Consider the following 23,085-nt stretch of genomic DNA (forward strand, 5'->3'; position numbering starts at 1 on the left):
ACCAAGTGCGCCAGGGACGAGGAAGGGCGTCTCTCCCTCCTCGAGCTTCCTGCCGCAGACCCAGAGGAGAAGAAACCCAAGGCCAAGGATGTGAAGCGCAAGGGGGCTGCCGTGCTCGCGGTAGAACCAGACACCAAGCGGGGCAGAGATCAGCCTGAACCTTCCAAGGGCAGCCGGTACTGTGTGTACCACGACCTCCACACCCACAACACCAACGAATGTCAAGAGCTCCGAGCCGTGCGAGAAGGAAGGATCGGCCGTTGCCCTGACCGCAGTGATCAGGGCTATGGCCGGGGAGGAGGAAGGAACGCAGGACGCTGGGAAGACCGTGGCCCGCGCCAAGGGTGGCGCGATCAACCTCGGGAGGATCGTTGGCAAGACCCGCCTCGTGAGGGAGGCTGGAGGGATCAGCCTCGCGAGGGAGACTGGAGGGATCAGCCTCACGAGGATCGTCCGCAAGGCAACGCAGGCCTCCCATCGCTGCCGCCGCAGCCAAGGAGAAACGAGGACCGCCACTAGGACGAGGGGGCTGGGGGCTTCCAGGAGCCCCGCGCGATCGCCTGCATCCTGGGCGGGGCACAAGCCCCAGCCTCTCAGCGCATCTTCAAGCAGTTCGCCCGCGAAGTGAACGCAGTCCTCCCCAGGCTCGAAGCCACGCGCCCTCTCAGGTGGTCGGCGTGCGCCATCACGTTCAGCTCAGCAGATCAGCTCAAGTGTGCGGCTACAGCCGGAGTTCTCCCGATGCTTTGTTCCCCAATCATCAACAACGTGGTAGTCACCAAGACCCTCATCGATGGCGGTGCAGGGCTCAACGTCCTGTCCGTGGAAACATTCAACAACCTCCAAGTGCCCTACAGCCAGCTTCAGCCAACCAAGCCCTTCTCCGGTGTCACCGACGGCTCCACGGTCCCGATTGGGCAGGTCCGCCTCCCTGTCACCTTTGGGGCACGCGACAACTACCGCACCGAGCTCATTGACTTCGACGTCGCTCACATTCGCCTGCCGTACAACGCCATCCTTGGGTACCCAGCGCTGGCCAAGTTCATGGCCGTAACTCACCACGGCTACAACGTCCTCAAGATGCCAAGAAGCGGCGGAGTCATCACGGTGCCATGTGAAGAGAAGGACGCGGTGTGTTCCCTGGAACGAGCCTTTCAGGCCGCGTCACTAGAAGACCCGGATCGTGGAAGCAGGAGGCCTCCCGAGACCGCCCCTAAGAAGAAGAAGACATCGTCCGGCCTGACCACTCAGGAGGCAGGCCCCTCTGGGCCCGTGCCTGCCCAGGGGGAACCTCCTTCCATCGCATAGGAAAGCGCGCCCGGTACCCTCCTCAGGCAGGGCTCGGGGGCTCTCCCCTGGAGGGCCACTGACCTAGCTAGGATCACGAGGGAGGCGCTTGGGCACCACATGGAGGCGTGTTTAGAAGCACGTTTCCTTCAAGAAGGAGCAAGGCAAGGAGACCCAGACCCTCAGGAGTTCATCAGCAAGGCCATTCAGGAGTTACAGGAGTCAAGAGTCATGAAAGGCGGCCGCCGCCTACCAGCAGTGGCTCCCCATCCAGGCGAGGATGGTGGGCTGCGCGTCTGCATCGACATACCAGGGCTCAACCGAGTCGCCTCTCTGGAGCGCCTCTGGCCCTCGCGAGTGGGGCGCTGCGGAGGCCCACCCCACAGCTACGTTCGCATGCCTTACGGCTTGCCGAACGCGGCTGACACGTACCAGCGCCTCATGAGGGGCGTCACGGAGGCATGAGAGGCCAGGCGTTCCGCAGCCCTGGCGGGGATGGAGATGGCCCGTGAGGAGCCGCCAGCGCCTCCGGAGCCTCCCGAGGCCCCTGGGCCTGGGGGCTCATGAGGATCGGCTTCCGCAGCCCACCGAGCCTGCTACATCAATGCTCCTTCGTCCTCAACATCATCAGGTGACGTCTTTCGAGTTTTATTTCCAGCTGGGAGCGCCCCCCAGGGCTGCATTATTCCCAGGCTGCGTGGGTCCGTCCTTGCGGCGTGTATCCCCTTTTTATTCCATGTTGTTAGCTTACCTTGTTGGGGGCGCCCCTCGGGCTGCATGACCCCCAAGTCGCTCGGGCCTGACCCAGCGATGTCCGCATTCCCAGCATCTATTTGAACGAATCCACTCCTTCACGGCTAATGTGTTTTACCTAGTTGCCTGCTCAGCTGACGCCAACTAACGGAGCTGCTCCCAAATGGCACGACGCTTGCGCATGGGTCCGTCCCTGCAACGCCGACAAACCTGGATGGCTGAGCTCTGGCCGCGGCAGCCCCGCATAGCGTCACCTCGTCAATCCTTCAGTGCCTCACTACCCCTCGGAAGCAACCAAAGGCTGACTATCAATTGTCATGGCAACCCCTTGTTTTTTTTTCTATGATGGACCTGCAGGACCTCCTGAAGGAGCTGCGTCAGGCGAGGCCCTTGCGGTGTCTCCTTCGCTCTCGTCCGCGCGAACCACTTGCACGTTAAAGGGGGGGTGCCTGAGCATCGCGACTTAGGGCTCCTACTGGCTCTCCAGCCCTCACCCTCTGGCCTTGACCACGACATCGCGACCTGGCATACCAGCGACAGCTGAGACTCGCTCGAGGGCCGGGACCCGAGGATGTAGAGCAGGAAGGGGAGCAAAGGCGAGAGGGGAGAGACACATGAGGACCTCACCGAGAAACCTCGCGCCTGCCGATGCACGGACCCGGCGACACACCAGAGAGTGGCCCCTGATCCTCGAGATAAGTCATCACCCGGAAGCGCCAGCTGCCGTGGCACCATCCCCGCACCTCATGCTACCCCGTGTTAGCGACGCCGCTCTCCTTTCTCACCAAACGACGTCTGCTTGGGCGCCAAAGGGGACCTCCTGAGCATCGCAACTCAGGGGCTCTTACCGGACTCCGGGTCGCTCACCTCCTGGCCTTGACCACGGCATCGCGACCTGGCATACCAGCGACGGCTGAAGCTGCCTTGGGACTGGGACCTGTCGGCGCAGAGCACCAAGCCCTCGTGAGGTTCGAAAGGGAGGACTGAGCTAAGACGGAATGAGCAACTCGCGCAATTCTACGACAAGGGTTATATTAACAAAACAGGATCAAAGGCACCTTACAAGCCCCCACGGGGCGCGTTTTTGATTCCTCACAGGGAACAGATCCTAAAGGGACTCAAACTACATGCGGCCCTGCAAAAGACGCCATCATCAACAGTGGGCCATCAAGCACCGACGCCAACCCCATCCAGATCAGAGTCGGCAGCGGCCTGACGAGCCTGCCCTGCTCCAGGAGCGGCGCCGGCTCGGGGGCTCGTAGCTGTCGTCGCTCGTCTCCGGAGTCGCGAAGAGCTCGCCGGAGTTGCTGGAGCCTCCGACGCCTCCACCGCCTGAGGAGCCGCCAAGGGAGCGGTTGGCGGGCCCAGTCCTCGTCGCGGCAGGGTCCTGGCCAGCTTCCCTGGGGCAGCACTCCAGCCGGCGCCCGCTCGCGTCGAAGACCTTGAAGAGCATCACCGAAGCACCGTCGTAATCCAAGTGGACCGCGAAGACGCCCCTTACCCTGCAAACCCGGGCGATCTCTCTCCAGCCCGAGTCATGAAGACCTCGCCCGGGGCAACGACCGCGACCTCTGCCTCGGTCGCGAGGGTGCTGCAGCCGGCGTGCTGCAGCCAAAGCTCCAGGTGCTCCCCCTGCGGGATGATGGAGGCGAAGAAGGGAGGAAGGCGGATCCAAGACTGAAGAGGAATGGCGACGTGGAGCACGAACTCTCGGGAGGAGCCCTCGGTGTGGACCCCGGGGGGACGACCCACACCTTCATGACCCGTCGGCGCCGACGGCGGCGCCGCCCATGGCGGTCAGCATCAGCTCCTTCGGGGCCCTCGACGTGGGCGTACAATGGCAGCGGGAACCCCGGCGGCACCCGCTCGCACCAAGGCCTCGACACCACCTGAAGGGCCCCTTCGTCCGGGCCACGGGGGACGAGCCGTTTCTTCGGCGGGAGTGGGTCTGGTTCCTCTCGGGGAGCTTTTCCCTTCTCTGCCGTCGAGAACCGGCGGATCGGAGCCATCGCAGCAAGACGGAGCAAGGATCGGGAAGAAGGAGAAGCAAGGGGAGATGGACTGGAAGGGCGCACGTTGTTCCGTACTTATGGCCGGCGAAGGCCAACCGCCGACCTCCACGATTGCAGGTAATCATGACCCACTTTGCATGCAGGGACTTGTCCAATCCGTGCAGTTGCCGAGGCGCCATGGGGAAGTGGAGGCGCCCACGACCAACCAACCGCCACGCGGCACCCAAGGCCGCAGGCTGTTAGGGCCCGCGGCGCTTCGCTCTTGCCCTTCCGCCTCCCTGCACGGCCAAGTCCGGGCGCGCCTTGGGCCCGGGGGCTACTGTCGGCGTTCTGGGAACGGGGGTCCCCAGACTTGCCTGCCTGTGGCCTACGGCGTGGCTCAAAGGGGGGCCCAGCGCGGCCCATCTTCACCAACACAAACCCAAGACCCTCGCGAGGGGCCAAGCCTCGCGGGGCGGACGACGTGGAGCTTCCTCAGGCACGGCCTCGTCAGGCTGGCTCACGAGGAGGCGGAGAGATCAAGGCGGGGTACCTCACGAGGTGCCCATGACGCAAGCCATGACGACCGGGGGCGCCAGGCGGGTGCCAACCCGCGCAGTGTCCTCCCTTCCTCTTTGGTGCAAAGGGGGCAAGCGCAGCCGCGGAGTACCGAGGCATCAGGCAAAGGTTGCCATTTTGGTGCAACGAGACCAAGACCAGGAGGACTACGAGACGGAGGTCACCGTGGAGCCCAAGACGGCATCATCACCAGAGCTTTGCGCAAGCGAAGACTACTTTTGTCAGGATAGTTGATACTAGCTGTCCCCCTTCAAATTAGCCCGCCATTGTTGGCTCCCTTCCCGCTCGATATTTGGGAAGAGGACCAGGGCCTCTATAAATAGGACCAGCCATCCACAGAGCAGAGGGAGAGCGAGCCAGAGGAATCGAAGGGCAGAGAAAAGCGAGCTAGCCGGGGGGTTGGAAGGATAGAGAAGATCAAAGAGAGAGAGAGAGAGAAGGGTGACTGAGCTCCTCCCAGCAGTTCATCGCCCCAGCCAAGAACAGACCTTCGCGAGGCTGTTCTTCCTTGTATTGTTCATCATCATCAGCCCAAGAGGCAAACCACCACACCACACACTGGAGTAGGGTATTACACCACAACGGTGGCCCGAACCAGTATAAACCTTGCGTCTCTTGTGTTGTTCTTTCCATAGTTCAGATCCTAGCAAGGCGGAGGAGTGCAGGTAGGTAGGAGGCGAAATCTCCGCGCGCACCCAAGTGTTCGAACCTCAAGGGTCTGCCGGAACCCAAAATCAGACAAAATGGATAACCGTCTCGCATCAAACAAGATCCAAATATAATGTTCATGCTCAACGCTGGCACCAAGTAACAATTATTTAGGTCTAAAACTAATCCCGAAGGTAGATGTAGAGGTAGCGTGCCGACAGCGATCACATCGACTTTGGAACCATTTCCCACGCGCATCGTCACCTCGTCCTTAGCCAGTGTTCGCTTAATCTGTAGTCCCTGTTTTGAGTTGCCAATATTAGCAACAGAACCAGTATCAAATACTCAGGTGCTACTGTGAGCTCTGGTAAGGTACACATCAATAACATGTATATGACATATACCTTTGTTCACCTTGCCAACCTTCTTATCCGCCAAATACTTGGGGCAGTTCTGCTTCCAGTGACCAGTCTGCTTGTAGTAGAAGCACTCAGTCTCAGTCTTAGGTCCAGACTTGGGTTTCTTCTCTTGAGCAGCAACTTGTTTGGTGTTCTTCTTGAAGTTCCCCTTCTTCTTCCCTTTGCCCTTTTTCTTGAAACTGGTGGTCTTATTGACCATCAACACTTGATGCTCCTTCTTGATTTCTACCTCCGCAGCCTTTAGCATTGCGAAGAGCTCGGGAATCGTCTTATCCATCCCTTGCATGTTATAGTTCATCACGAAGCTCTTGTAGCTTGGTGGCAGTGATTGAAGAATTCTATCAATGACGCTATCATCTGGAAGATTAACTCCTAGTTGAATCAAGTGATTGTTATACCCAGACATTCTGAGTATATGCTCACTGACAGAACTATTCTCCTCCATCTTGCAGCTCTAGAACTTATTGGAGACTTCATATCTCTCAATCCGGGCATTTGCTTGAAATATTAACTTCAACTCCTGGAACATCTCATATGCTCCATGACGTTCAAAACGTCATTGAAGTCCCAGTTCTAAGCCGTAAAGCATGGCACACTGAACTATCGAGTCGTCATCAGCGTTGCTTTGTCAGACGTTCATAACATCTGGTGTTGCTCCTGCAGCAGGTTTGGCACCTAGCGGTGCTTCCAGGACGTAATTCTTTTGTGCAGCAATGAGGATAATCCTCAAGTTACAGACCCAGTACGTGTAATTGCTACCATCATCTTTCAACTTTGATTTCTTAAGGAACGCATTAAAATTCAACGGATCAACATCATGAGCCATCTATCTACAACAAACATAGACATGCAAAATACTATCAGGTACTAAGTTCATGATAAATTTAAGTTCAATTAATCATATTACTTAAGAACTCCCACTTAGATAGACATCCCTCTAATCATCTAAGTGATCACGTGATCCAAATCAACTAAACCATAACCGATCGTCACGTGAAATGGAGTAGTTTTCAATGGTGAACATCACTATGTTGATCACATCTACTATATGATTCACGCTTGACCATTCGGTCTCAGTGTTCCGAGGCCATATATGCATATGCTAGGCTCGTCAAGTTTAACCTGAGTATTCTGCGTGTGCAAAACTGGCTTGCACCCGTTGTAGAAGGACATAGAGCTTATCACACCCGATCATCACGTGGTGTCTGGGCACGACGAACTTTGGCAACGGTGCATACTGAGGGAGAACACTTTTATCTTGAAATTTAGTGAGCGATCATCTTATAATGCTACCATCAATCAAAGAAAAATAAGATGCATAAAAGATAAACATCACATGCAATCAATATAAGTGATATGATATGGCCATCATCATCTTGTGCTTGTGATCTCCATCTCCGAAGCACCGTCATGATCACCATTGTCACCGGCGCGACACCTTGATCTCCATCGTAGTATCGTTGTCGTCTCGCCAACTATTGCTTCTACGACTATCGCTACCGCTTAGTGATAAAGTAAAGCAATTACAGGGCGATTGCATTGCATAAAATAAAGCAACAACCATATGGCTCCTGCCAGTTGCCGATAACTCGGTTACAAAACATGATCATCTCATACAATAAAATATAGCATCATGTCTTGACCATATCACATCACAACATGCCCTGCAAAAACAAGTTAGACGTCCTCTACTTTGTTGTTGCAAGTTTTACGTGGCTGCTACGGGATGAGCAAGAACCGTTCTTACCTACGCATCAAAACCACAACCATAGTTCGTCAAGTTAATGCTGTTTTAACCTTCTCAAGGACCGGGCGTAACCACACTCGGTTCAACTAAAGTTGGAGAAACTGACACCCGCCAGCCACCTGTGTGCAAAGCACGTCGGTAGAACCAGTCTCGCGTAAGCGTATGCATAATGTCGGTCCGGGCTGCTTCAACCAACAATACCGCCGAACCAAAGTATGATATGCTGGTAACCAGTATGACTTGTATCGCCCACAACTCACTTGTGTTCTACTCGTGCATATAACATCAACGCATAAAACCAAGCTCGGATGCCACTATTGGGGAACGTAGTAATTTCAAAAAAATTCCTACGCACACGCAAGATCATGGTGATGCATAGCAACGAGAGGGGAGAGTGTGTCCACGTACCCTCGTAGACCGAAAGCGGAAGCGTTAGCACAATGCAGTTGATGTAGTCGTACGTCTTCACAATCCGACCGATCAAGTACCGAACGCACTGCACCTCTGAGTTCTGCACACATTCAACTTGATGACGTCCCTCGAACTCCGATCTAGCCGAGCTTTGAGGGAGAGTTCCATCAGCACAACGGCATGGTGACGATGTTGATGTTCTACCGTCACAGGGCTTCGCCTCAGCACCGCTACGATATTATCGAGGTGGACTATGGTGGAGAGGGGCACCACACACGGCTAAAAGATCCAAGAGATCAATTGTTGTGTCTATTGGGTGCCCCTCTCCTCCGTATATAAAGGGGGGAGGAGAGGGCCGGCCAAGGGGAGGAGGCGCGCCCAAGGGGGGAGTCCTACTCCCACCGGGAGTAGGACTCCTCCTTTTCCTATTTGGAGAGGGAGAGGGAAGGAAGAGGAAGGAGGGAGGAAGGAAAGGGGGGTCGGCCCCCTCCCAATTCGGATTGGGCTTGGGGGGGCGCCCCCTCCCTTGCTCCTTTCCACTAAAGCCCATTAAGGCCCATATACCTCCCGGGGGGTCCCGATAACGTCCCGGTGCTCCGGTATTATCCCGATCTCACCCGGAACCATTCCGGTATCCAAATATAGTCGTCCAATATATTGATCTTTACGTCTCGACTATTTCAAGACTCCTCATCATGTCCGTGATCACATCCGGGACACTGAACTACCTTCAGTACATCAAAACACATAAACTCATAATATAACCGTCATCGAACTTTATGCATGCGGACCCTACGGGCTCGAGAACTATGTAGACATGACCGAGACACGTCTCCGGTCAATAAGCAATAGCGGAACCTGGATGCTCATATTGGCTCCTACATATTCTACGAAGATCTTTATCGGTCAAACCGCATAACAACATATGTTGTTCCCTTTGTCATCGGTATGTTACTTGCCCGAGATTCGATCATCGGTATCTCAATACTGATAACCCACAAGTATAGGGGATCAATTGTAGCCTCTTTAATAAGTAAGAGTGTCGAACCCAACGAGGATCTAAAGGTAGAACAAATATTCCCTCAAGTCCTATCGACCACCGATACAACTCTACGCACGCTTGACGTTTGCTTTACCAGAAACAAGTATGAAACTGGAAGTACTTTGTAGGTGTTTTTGGGTAAGCTTGCAAGAAAGTAAAGAGCATGTAAATAAAAGCTAGGGGCTGTTTAGATAAAGACACAACTAAATTAGTTTTAGTAAAGAGCTTTTGTCAACAAGAAGGTTATTTGTCCCTAGGCAATCGATAACTAGACCGGTAATCATTATTGCAATTTTATTTGAGGGAGAGGCATAAGCTAACATACTTTCTCTACTTGGATCATATGCACTTATGATTGGAACTCTAGCAAGCATCTGCAACTACTAACGATTCATTAAGGTAAAACCCAACCATAGTATTAAAGCATCAAGTCCCCTTTATCCCATACGCAAACAACCTACTTACTCGGGTCTGTGCTTCTGTCACTCATGCCACCCACCATAAGCAAATCATAAGCATATTGCAAACCCTACAGCGGGAATCCCTCACGCTTGCGCGACACGGAGAGCACCATAGGACAGCACCATTAATAAAACATACAACTCAAACCAATCACGATCATCAAATAGCCATTAGGACAAAACAGATCTACTCAAACATCATAGGATAGCCATACATCATTGGGAAATAATATATAGCGTTGAGAACCATGTTTAAGTAGAGATTACAGCGGGTAAGAGAGAGGTTACACCGCTACATAGAGGGGGGAAGAGTTGGTGATGATGGCGGTGAAGTTGTTGGTGAAGATGGCGGTGATGATGATGGCCCCGGTAGCGCTCCGGTGCCACTGGAAGCAAGGGGGAGAGGGCCCCCCTTCTTCTTCTTCTTCCTTGACCTCCTCCCTAGTTGGGAGAAGGGTTTCCCCTCTGGTCCTTGGCTCCCATGGCATGGGAGGGGCGAGAGCCCCTTCGAGATTGGATCTATCTCTCTGTCTTTCTCTGGTTCTGCGTTCTCTCCTGGCTCTGTTTCACCGTTTCGTATATATATGGAGATCCGTAACTCCGATTGGCCTGAAACCTTCGCCGTGATTTTTTCCGAATATTAGCTTTCTTGCGGCAAAAGAAGAGCGTCAACCGCCTTACGGTGGGCTCATGAGGGTAGGGGGCGCGCCCTAGGGGGGGCGCCCCCCTGCCTCGTGACCACCTCGGGCACTGGTTCGCGTTGATTTTCCTTCCGAATTTTCCATATTTTCCAAAAATAAGCTCCATCCGTTTTTATCCCGTTTGGACTCTGTTTGATATGGATATTCTGCGAAACTAGAAACATGGAACAGACAGGAATTGGCACTGGGCACTGGATCAATGTGTTAGTCCCAAAAATAATATAAAAAGTTGCCAAAAAGTATATGAAAGTTGAATAATATTGGCATGGTACAATCAAAAATTATAGATACGATGGAGACGTATCAACATCCCCAAGCTTAATTCCTGCTCGTCCTTGAGTAGGTAAATGATAAAAAAGATAATTTTTGATGTGGAATGCTACCTAGCATAATCTTGATCATATGTCTAATCATGGCATGAATATTAAGACACGAGTGATTCAAAGCAATAGTCTATCTTTTGACATAAAAATAATAATACTTCAAGCATACCAACCAAGCAATTATGTCTTATTGAAATAACATAGCCAAAGAAAGCTCATCCCTACAAAATCATATAGTCTGGCTATGCTCCATCTTCACCACACAAAATATTCACATCATGCACAACCCCGATGACAAGCCAAGCAATTGTTTCATACTTTTGATGTTCTCAAACCTTTTCAACTTTCACGCAATACATGAGCTTGAGCCATGGACATAGCACTATAGGTGGAATAGAATATGATGATGGGGGTTATGTGGAGAAGACAAAAAAGGAAGAAAGTATCACATCAACTAGGCGTATCAACGAGCTATGGAGATGCCCATTAATAGATATCAATGTGAGGAATAGGGATTTCCATGCAACGGATGCACTAGAGCTATAAGTATATGAAAGCTCAAACTGAAACTAAGTGGGTGTGCATCCAACTTGCTTGCTCATGAAGACCTAGGGCATTTGAGGAAGCCCATCATTGGAATATACAAGCCAAGTTCTATAATTAAAATTCCCACTAGTATATGAAAGTGATAACTCAAGAGACTCTCTATATGAAGAACATGGTGCTACTTTGAAGCACAAGTGTGGTAAAAGGATAGTAACATTGCCCCTTCTCTCTTTTTCTATCATTTTTTTTGTTTTTTTCTTTTTTTTCTTTTTTGTAGGCTTCTTCGGCCTCTCTCTCTTTTTTGGGGGCTTCTTTGGCCACTTTTATTTTGATAACCTCACATGGGACAATGTTCTAATAATGATGATCATCACACTTTTATTTACTTACAACTCAATATTACAACTGGATATCTAGAACAAAGATATGACTCTATATGAATGCCTCCGGCGGTGTACCGGGATGTGCAATGATCTAGCGTAGCAATGACATCAAAAAACGGACAAGCCATGAAAACATCATGCTAGCTATCTTACGATCATGCAAAGCAATATGACAATGAATGCTCAAGTCATGCATATGATGCTGATGAAAGTTGCATGGCAATATATCTCGGAATGGCTATGGAAATGCCATGATAGGTAGGTATGGCGGCTGTTTTGAGGAAGGTATATGGTGGGTTTATGGTACCGGCGAAAGTTACGCAGTACTAGAGAGGCTAGCAATGGTGGAAGGGTGAGAGTGCGTATAATCCATGGACTCAAGATTAGTCATAAAGAACTCACATACTTATTGCAAAAATCTATTAGTCATCGAAACAAAGTACTATGCGCATGCTCCTAGGGGGATAGATTGGTAGGAAAAGACCATTGCTCGTCCCCGACCGCCACTCATAAGGAAGACAATCAATAAATAAATCATGCTCCGACTTCGTTACATAACGGTTCACCATACGTGCATGCTACGGGAATCACAAACCTCAACACAAGTATTTCTACAATTCACAATTACTCGACTAGCATGACTCTAATATCACCACCTTTATATCGCAAAACTATTGCAATGAATCAAACATATCATATTCAGCGATCTACAAGTTTATGTAGGATTTTATGACTAACCATGTGAATGACCAGTTCCTGTCATCTCTCTAAATAGATATAAGTGAAGCAAGAGAGTTTAATTCTTTCTACAAAAGATATGCCCACGCTCTTACAAGTATAAGTGAAGAAAAAGAGTATTCTACAAATGGCGGTTGTCTAAGTGAAGAGAAACAGGCAATCCAAACTTCAAATGATATAAGTGAAGCACATGAAGCATTCTATAAATCCATACTCAAAAGATATAAGTGAAGTGCAATGAGCATTCTATAAATCAACCAAGGACCATCTCATACCAGCATGGTGCATAAAAGAAAAATGAAAACCTAAATGCAAAAGACGCTCCAAGATTGCACATATCGCATGAACGAAACGAATCTGAAAACATACTGATATTTGTTGAAGAAAGAGGGGATGCCTTCCCAGCATCCCCAAGCTTAGACGCTTGAGTCTCCTTGAATATTTACTTGGGGTGCCTCGGGCATCCCCAAGCTTGAGCTCTTGCCTCTCTTCCTTCTTCTCACATCGAAACCTTCCCAATCATCGAACACTTCATCCACACAAAACTTCAACAGAAAACTCGGTAAGATCCGTTAGTATAATAAAGCAAATCACTACTCTAAGTACTGTTGCAAACCAATTCATATTTTGTTTTTTCATTGTGTCTACTGTAATATAACTTTTCCATGGCTTAATCCACTGATATAAATTGACAGTTTCATCAAAACAAGCAAACTATGCACCAAAAACAGAATCTGTCTAAAACAGAACAGTCTGTAATAATCTGAACATTCACCAAACTTCTGATACTTGAAAAATTCTGCAAAAATTAGGAAAAATAAAAAATTTGTACAGCAAGACAGTTCAAAAAGAATCAGAACCATTTGACATTCCAGTAAAAAATGAAAATTCACGCACTACATCCAAAGTTTCTGTCCTGCACCGCACAAACCAACAAGCATCGTAAACATCCTAAAGGCAAACCTTGGCACATTATTTTTATAATACAATGGAATTGTACAAGGGGATAATTATTTTTGTTGAAAATTTTCTGTAATCAAGATTCACAAAGTTGTCGTGAGCATGAACAAAGTTCAAGGCTAGCTCCCACTTCAACAATGCTTGTCTCTATCACTTTCACTTTCCTTTTTGAAAAAGTTTTGGGTTCCCCTCTTTATTTTTGTTGTTTTTAAACTATATAAAAGCACTCAACAGAAATAAATGACTCTCTAAAACTTCCGGGTTGTCTCCCTGGCAGCGCTTTCTTTAAAGCCAGTAAGCTAGGCATGTAGTGCTCAAGTAGTGAATCCACCTGGATCCCAAGGTATATCAAAGCCAATTTTAATTAACAATGATTTATAATTTAGCAGTGAGCACAAAGTAACATATATCATGCAATAACGAAGTCTAACTCTCTTCCTATGCATTGGCATGTCATAAAAGAACAATTCATGCTCACAAAGTAAAGGCCAATGCATAGTATAAACAGTTTCTTGCAATTTTATCATATTGGAAACATAGAGAGGTGGAGATATAGTTCCTCTCTCATAATAATTGCAAGTAGGAGCAGCAAGCACATGCATATTATATTCATCAAAATCATCATGTGCAATGGTAAAAGGCAACCCATCAATATAATCCTTAATAAGTGCAAACTTCTCCGATATAGTGTAGTCGGGAGAATTCAAAAATACAATAGGACTATCATACGTGGGTGCAATAGCAAAAATTTCATGTTTAACATAAGGAACTATAGCAAGTTCATCTCCATAAGAATAATTCATATTGGCATCTTGGCCACAAGCATAGAAAGCATCATCAAAAAGGGATATTTCAAAAGAATCAACGGGATCATAACAATCATCATAGCAATCATCCTCCGGTAAGCACGAAGAGAAATTAAACAATGTATGAGTTGAAGATTTACTCTCATTAGAAGGTGGTCACGGGTAGCTAATCCGCTCTTCCTCCTTTTGTTCTTCGCTCTCCTCCTCATCTTTTTCATCCAATGAGCTCACAGTTTCATCAATTTCTTCTTCCATAGACTCCTGCAAAATATTAGTCTCTTCTTGGACAGCGGAGTAGACCTCGATATATGGTTTAACATAGGCATTAGAAGCATAATTATCATAGCAATATTTAAGTATGGCAAAATTTTCAGATTTGTAAAGAGTAGCATCATACTTTTCAATCAAAGAAGCAATTTCATAAGCACCCTTAAAAGCAACAAATTCTTCAATTTGTTGAACATCATAGTAACTATAAACACCCTTAGCATAAGAGGATGTGATTCCATTATCACTAAACAAACATTGGTAGGGACGGTGTTTCTTAGGGTCTTCAGAACAAGTATAATTATATATTTCACATAAATTCCAAGCATATCATTGCAAACTATGAATTTGATCCAGTAAAGTTTTCCCTTTTTCAGATATTCGGTGTCGCACATAACAAGCATGCTCATCTAAAGATTTGCCCTCAACTAAGCTAGTTGGGGTTTCAGCATGAGCACATAGGGATCGAAGATGATCCAAGTAATAAGCTTCAGCAGTGTGATAGATTTTCAGTGGTTCTTCAACCATTGGTTTAGTAGGTACAACTAATTTTTTTGGTATTTTCGTTTCCTACCCATAACTAAAGATAGAAAACAACTAAGAACAGCAAATAAAAATTACTTAGTGATAAAGCAAACAAGCATACACGAGAATATTCACCCCACGCTATTGCTCCCCGGCAACGGCGCTAGAAAAAGGTCTTGATAACCCACAAGTATAGGGGATCAATAGTAGCCTCTTTCGATAAGTAAGAGTGTCGAACCCAACGAGGAGCTAAAGGTAGAACAAATATTTCCTCAAGTTCTATCGACCACCGATACAACTCTACGCACGCTTGACGTTCGCTTTACCGGAAACAAGTATGAAACTAGAAGTACTTTGTAGGTGTTTTTGGGTAAGCTTGCTAGAAAGTAAAAAGCACATAAATAAAAGCTAGGGGCTGTTTAGATAAAGACACAACTAAATTAGTTTTAGTAAAGAGCTTTTGTCAACAAGAAGGTTATTTGTCCCTAGGCAATCGATAACTAGACCGGTAATCATTATTGCAATTTTATTTGAGGGAGAGGCATAAGCTAACATACTTTCTCTACTTGGATCATATGCACTTATGATTGGAACTCTAGCAAGCATCCGCAACTACAAAAGATTCATTAAGGTAAAACCCAACCATAGCATTAAAGCATCAAGTCCCCTTTATCCCATACGCAAACAACCTACTTACTCGGGTTTGTGCTTCTGTCACTCACGCCACCCACCATAAGCAAATCATAAGCATATTGCAAACCCTACAGCGGGAATCCCTCACGCTTGCGCGACACGGAGAGCACCATAGGACAACACCATTAATAAAACATACAACTCAAACCAATCACGATCATCAAATAGCCATTAGGACAAAACAGATCTACTCAAACATCATAGGATAGCCATACATCATTGGGAAATAATATATAGTGTTGAGAACCATGTTTAAGTAGAGATTACAGCGGGTAAGAGAGAGGTTACACCACAACATAGAGGGGGGAAGAGTTGGTGATGATGGCAGTGAAGTTGTTGGTGAAGATGGCGGTGATGATGATGGCCCCGGCAGCGCTCCGGCGCCACCGGAAGCAAGGGGGAGAGGGCCCCCCTTCTTCTTCTTCTTCTTATTCTTCCTTGACCTCCTCCCTAGATGGGACAAGGGTTTCCCCTCTGGTCCTTGGCTCCCATGGCATGGGAGGGGCGAGAGCCCCTCCGAGATTGGATCTGTCTCTCTGTCTCTCTCTGGTTCTGCATTCTCTCCTGGCTCTGTTTCATCGTTTTGTATATATATGGAGATCCATAACTCCGATTGGCCTGAAACCTTCACCGTGTTTTTTCCGAATATTAGCTTTCTTGCGGCAAAAGAAGAGCGTCAACCGCCTTACGGTGGGCTCACGAGGGTAGGGGCGCACCCTAAGGGGGGGCGCCCCCCTGCCTCGTGACCACCTCGGGCACTGGTTTGCATTGATTTTCCTTCCGAATTTTCCATATTTTCCAAAAATAAGCTTCGTCTGTTTTTATCCCGTTTGGACTCCGTTTGATATGGATATTCTGCGAAACCAAAAACATGCAACAGACAGGAACTGGCACTAGGCACTGGATCAATATGTTAGTCCCAAAAATAATATAAAAATTTGCCAAAAAGTATATGAAAGTTGAATAATATTGGCATGGAACAATCAAAAATTGTAGATACGACGGAGACGTATCAAATACCTAGTTCAATCTCATTACTGGCAAGTCTCTTTACTCGTTCCGTAATACATCATCCCGCAACTAACTCATTAGTTCCAATGCTTGCAGGGCTTAAGTGATGTGTATTACCGAGTGGGCCCAGAGATACCTCTCCGACAATCGGAGTGACAAATCCTAATCTCGAAATACGCCAACCCAACAAGTACCTTCGGAGACACCTATAGAGAACCTTTATAATCACCCAGTTACGTTGTGACGTTTGGTAGCACACAAAGTGTTCCTCCGATAAATGGGAGTTGCATAATCTCATAGTCATAGGAACATGTATAAGTCATGAAGAAAGCAATAGCAACATACTAAACGATCAAGTGCTAAGCTAACGGAATGGGTCAAGTCAATCACATCATTCTCCTAATGATGTGATCCCGTTAATCAAATGACAACTCTTTGTCTATGGCTAGGAAACATAATCATCTTTGATCAACGAGCTAGTCAAGTAGAGGCATACTAGTGACACTCTGTTTGTCTATGTATTCACACATGTATCATGTTTCCGGTTAATACAATTCTAGCATGAATAATAAACTTTTATCATGATATAAGGAAATAAATAATAACTTTATTATTTCCTCTAGGGCATATTTCCTTCAGTATATGAAACGCACAACCCCACAGGGGAGCACTCGCGCGCACTGCGGGACACATACGCCATAGAGCGGATTCCCCCCAAAATTAGTCATACCTGTCCCGAAGGATCGGCAGCGCAGATCATCAATCCAATTATTGATGGGTTCCATCTCACGAAAGTCCTTAGGGACGGCGGCAGTAGCCTTAATCTACTGTACCAAGACACTGTCAACAAAACGGGCATTGATCCTTCTAGAATCAAACCCACCACAACAATCCTCAAAGGAGCAGTACCCGTTGTAGAAGTCATACAAATAAACGCAAAATGGGACACTCCTTCCGTACAAGGGATTGTACTATGACCATTACAGCCGAAGCACAAAGTGGCCCCGTCAAGCCGCACAATTCACCGGCCATTAAGCCTCCGGTCTCCATTAAATGGAACCAACCTCTCCCGGAGCAGGATTAGCAGTTCAGCCTCTGTCGTTCGCCTCACAATCACGCGAAGTTTATACCGTGCATGCATAGTTATGCACTTAAAATACCCTGGCCATCGCCGGAGGCACAATACAGGCAAGCCTACAAGCACTCCCATTTCCTTCTTTTCATTTCTAACTAGTTCTTTTTATCTTATCACAGGTGACGTAAAATATTGGTCATCTCACAGAATCTTTCGGAGTTCGGCTTCATACACTTACCCCAAGGTTGTTCCTGTTAAAGGAATCCTTTCACCGAGGCAAGGCGGCGTAGACGTGCGACAGGAGGTCCAAATAATTTAGTAGACCGCACTCTATATTTTGAGCCTGTAGTAATGCCTTCTTCCTCAGCCTTCGAACACTGTCATGTCAAATATCCTGGGTCGTGGCATTATTATTTGTAAAATGGCAATTGACATATCGATAATATCCCAGCGAACATAATCCATACCCAGTATTCGCTTTTTCCTAAAAAAGCTGAATTTCTCCAGTTGTTCCAGACCCGCACCTCGGCACGGGTTGCCAGAGGCTTGATATGGGAACAAATGAATTGCCGACAAGTCCGAACAGCTTTATAGCACACTTCGGCATCGCGAGTTTGGCCTTATATGCATTAGCTCCGAATCATGTCTTTGGTCAATAGTTGGGTTGCCCGGCTCCTGTGCTTACTACCTTATGTTCCGCTATATCGGCTAGGGTAGTAAAGGGAGAACTACTGCGATTGTGTCCTTAGTAGAGAAAGCCGAAAACTGACTATCATGATGCAGCGAGAGCTGGTTAACCTATCGATGCCTTATTAGAATCTTTCACGATTCCTACCGTATTGCACGGAGGACCATTCTTCTGGTCACTCATGTAACGCACCGTATTTAGATGACTGCGTACATACCAGGGGCTATATCATAGACCCACCGTCAAACTCATATGGCTAAGTGAAAGTGCTAAAGCCCTATAGTCCGATTTCCTAGTTCACCGCATTGACACCTCCTTCACGGACCAAGACATTGGATCAAGAGTAATCAAGTGCTTTTCCGAACACCCCCGTATTTTATGCGAGGGGGCTGAAGCCGACGACTGGAAAACTTTCAGATTATACAAAAACAGCCGCACAGGGTGAGGGAGTCCTGGACTAAGGGGTCCTCGGGCGTCCGGCCTGTTGGACATGGGCCAGACTAATGGGCTGAGAAGATACAAGACCGAAGACTCTCTCCCGTGTCCGGATGGGACTCTCCTTGACGTGGAAGGCAAGCCTGACGATCGAATATGAAGATTACTTTCTCTGTAACCGACCTTGTACAACCCTAGTCCCCTCTGGTGTCTATATAAATCGGAGGGCTTAGTACAGATCGAAGGGTAGATAAATAATCATAGTCAGACAGGCTTGACATTTAGGGTTTAGACATTACAATCTCGTGGTAGATCAACTCTTCTAATATTCATATTCATCAAGATCAATCAAGCAGGAAGTAGGGTATTACCTCCATAGAGAGGGCCCGAACCTAGGTAAACATTGTGTCCCCCGTCTCCTATTACCATTGATCCTAGACGCACAGTTCGGGACCCCCTACCCGAGATCCGCCGGTTTTGACACCGACATTGGTGCTTTCATTGAGAGTTTCGCTGTGCCGTCGTCAAAAGGTTTGATGGCTCCTTCAATTATCTACAACGACACTGTCCAAGGGGAAGTCTTCCTCCCGACAGATCTTCGTGTTCGGCGGCTTCACACTGCGGGCCAACTCGCTTGGCCGTCTGGAGTAGATCGAAAGCTACGCCCCTGGCCACTAGGTCAGATTTGGAAGCTTAAACTACGTCGAGGATACCCGTGGAGACTTGATCTTCGACGAATTCGAGACCACGACAGCCGCTCCCTGCCACCACGATGAACATGATGCAAATCCGTCATCGGTCCACACGTAGGAGATAACACCTATAGCTGCTCGGGCCCTAGATCCGTAGCAGCTCGCGCCATCCGAAGACGGGAAGCTCAACCCCGTCGCGGAAGCCGTAGACTCAGCGGTGTTGGAGCCGTGCATAGACTTAACTTCAAGTGACATCTATGTCACCGGAACCATGGACTTGTCTCCGGCTACAGGTTCCAAACCTTGTGCGTCCGCGTACGTCGAGCTTGATCGGTCATTGATCGTCGAATTCAGCTCCGCGGACATCTTCCGACACTTGCCTTTGGGCGTTGTGCTAAGCTCGTTAAGAGCACTATCTTTAGCGGGGGGCTCACAGCCGAATTGTATCTGGTTTGAGCCGGAGGCTGATGACGGAGAATTTTTCTTCCCACCCACCGCCCACTTCATAGCCACTATCGAAGACTTAACTGATATGCTCGATTATGGCTCCGACGACATCGACGGTATGGACGACGGTGCCGGAGAAGAAGAGGCCCAGAACCCGCTGTTTACCAGACACTGGACGACCACTTCCTCGTATGATGTATACATGGTGGATGCACCAAAAGAGAATAGCGGCGATGGCAAAGAAGATCCAGTTGAGGATAAACCTCCCGAGATACAATCAAAGCGCCGGCGTCAGCGGCGCCACTCCAAGTCATGCTGCAACAAAGGCAGCAACACCGGCACAGGAGAAGATAACACTCCAGAAGGCGCCGAAGACAACGAAGACCCCGTTTATTTAACTGCCGAACAGGATGAATGGGAAGATAGGCAAGTTAGCCCTGGAAAACAGGCCATGCACGAAGACTCGAAGGATAGTAATTATCTTCCGCTCTCCGAGGATGAGGCGAGCCTCGACACTGAGGATTTTATCGTGCCAGAGGAACCTCTTGAGCAAGAGCGCTTCAAGCACCAGCTAATAGCACTTCAAGGAGCCTGGAAAAGAAGCAGCAACAGCTTCAAGCTGACCAAGATATGCTCAATGATAAATGGACCGATGTCCTAGCAGCCGAAGAATACGACCTTAAGCGCCCAACCAAAAGGTACCCAAAGCGCAAATTGCTACCTCAGTTCGACGACGAGGCGCCGGAGCACATACCCCCATCGCGCAATGCGGCTGACCGACCACCATGTGGTCGGGATAAAACGACAACTCAAGCCGAACACCAGCCCTCCCCGCCTCATCGCAAAGGCAGAGGTACAACAACTCGCGGTCATACATATGACCTTTGGCAGGACCTGAACAACAGAGCAGGACATACCAGATCGATCTACGGATCGCGAGCACGTGCCTCGACACGTGACGACGGCCATCTATTTGGACGTGACAAACCTAGTCATGCGCGGGCCGAAAGCCGCAGACGGACTCCATCAGAGCTACGTCGCGATGCGGCCCGATATAGAGGCGCCGCACACCCTCTTTGCTTCATTGACGAAGTCATGGAACATGAATTCCCAGAAGGGTTCAAACCCATAAATATAGAATCATACGATGGAATGATGACCCACAAGTATAGGGGATCTATCATAGTCCTTTCGATAAGTAAGAGTGTCGAACCCAACGAGGAGCAGAAGGAAATGATAAGCGGTTTTCAGCAAGGTATTCTCTGCAAGTACTGAAATAAGTGGTAACAGATAGTATTGTGACGGGATAAATTGTAACGAGCAACAAGTAACAAAAGTAAATAAAGTGCAGCAAGGTGGCCCAATCCTTTTGTAGCAAAGGACAAGTCGGAACAAACTCTTATAATAGGAAAAGCGCTCCCGAGGACACATGGGAATATCGTCAAGCTAGTTTTCATCACGTTCATATGATTCACGTTCGATACTTTGATAATTTGATATGTGGGTGGACCGGTGCTTGGGTGATGTTCTTACGTGAACAAGCATCCCACTTATGATTAACCTCTATTGCAAGCATCCGCAACTACAACAAGAGTATTAAGGTAAACCTAACCATAGCATGAAACATATGGATCCAAATCAGCCCCTTACGAAGCAACGCATAAACTAGGGTTTAAGCTTCTGTCACTCTAGCAACCCATCATCTACTTATTACTTACCAATGCCTTCCTCTAGGCCCAAATAATGGTGAAGTGTTATGTAGTCGATGTTCACATAACACCACTAGAGGCTAGACAACATACATCTTATCAAAATATCAAACGAATACCAAATTCACATGACTACTCATAGCAAGACTTCTCCCTTGTCCTCAGGAACGAACGTAATTACTCACAAAGCATATTCATGTTCATAATCAGAGGGGTAATAATATGCATATAGGATCTGAATAGATGATCTTCCACCAAATAAACCAACTAGCATCAACTACAAGGAGTAATCAACACTACTAGCAACCTACCAGCACCAATCCCGGACTTTGAGACAAGAATTCGATACAAGAGATGAACTAGGGTTTGGAGATGAGATGGTGCTGGTGAAGATGTTGATGGAGATTGCCCTCTCCCGATGAGAGGAGCGTTGGTGATGGCGATGGTGATGATTTCCCCCTCCCGGAGGGAAGTATCCCCGGTAGAACAGCTCTGCCGGAGCTCTAGATTGGATCCGCCAAGGTTCCGCCTCGTGGCGGCGGAGTCTCGTCCCGAAAAGTTCCTCTTTATTTTTTCTCATCGAAAGACCTCATATAGGAGAAGATGGGCGTCGGAGAGCCACCAGGGGGCCCATGAGGTAGGGGGCGCACCCTAGGGGGGGGGGGCGCCCCCACCCTCGTGAGAAGGGTGTGGGCCCCCTGGCCTTCATCTTTGGCAATGATTTTTCTTTATTTATTTTAAGATGTTACGTGGAGTTTCAGGACTTTTGGAGTTGCACAGAATAGGTCTCTAATATTTGCTCCTTTTCCATCCCAGAATTCCAGCTGCAGGCATTCTCCCTCCTTATGTAAACCTTGTAAAATAAGAGAGAATAGCCATGAGTATTGTGACATAAAGTGAAATAACAGTCCATAATGCGATAAATATCGATATAAAAGCATGATGCAAAATGGACGTATCAACTCCCCCAAGCTTAGACCTCGCTTGTCCTCAAGCGAAAAGCCAATAACAATAAATATGTCCTCATGTTTAGAGGTAGAGGCGTCGATAAAAATAAAATACGGACATGAAGACATCATGATTGTTCTCATAACAACAACATATATAGATTTTGTCATATGATTACTTATGTTTAAGTGATGATCTATTTACAATGCAGAAGTATAAATCATAAACCTTATTGGGCTCCGAAAAACTATAATCTCAGTCATTGAAGCAATTGTAATTTATCATAACATCGGAAAGAGTCTATGTCAGAGCTAAAAAGCAAGTCCACATACTCAACTATCATTTAGTCCTCCATAATTGCTAACACTCACGCAATACTTGTGGTTACGGAGTTTTAATCGGACACAGAGAAAGATAGGGGCTTATAGTTTTGCCCCACAACCTTTTACCTCAAGGGTAATGTCAACAATAATGGTTCATGCTCCCCTACACCCAATTAGATATATATATATATATATATATATATATACCATGTTCTTTCCAACATGCTGAGCTTGCCAAAGGATAAAATGAAAAAGAAAAGGTGAAGATCACCATGACTCTTGCATAAGGTAGAACATAATAATAAAGGATAGGCCCTTCGCAGAGGGAAGCAGAGGTTGCCATGCGCTTTTATGGTTGGATGCATAAAATCTCAATGCGAAAGAACGTCACTTTATATTGCCCCTTGTGATATGAACCTTTATTATGCAGTCCGTCGCTTTTATTACTTCCACATCACAAGATCGAATAAAGCTTAT

Source organism: Triticum urartu, chromosome 2, assembly GCF_003073215.2.
Source record: "Triticum urartu cultivar G1812 chromosome 2, Tu2.1, whole genome shotgun sequence".
NCBI lineage: Eukaryota > Viridiplantae > Streptophyta > Magnoliopsida > Poales > Poaceae > Triticum > Triticum urartu.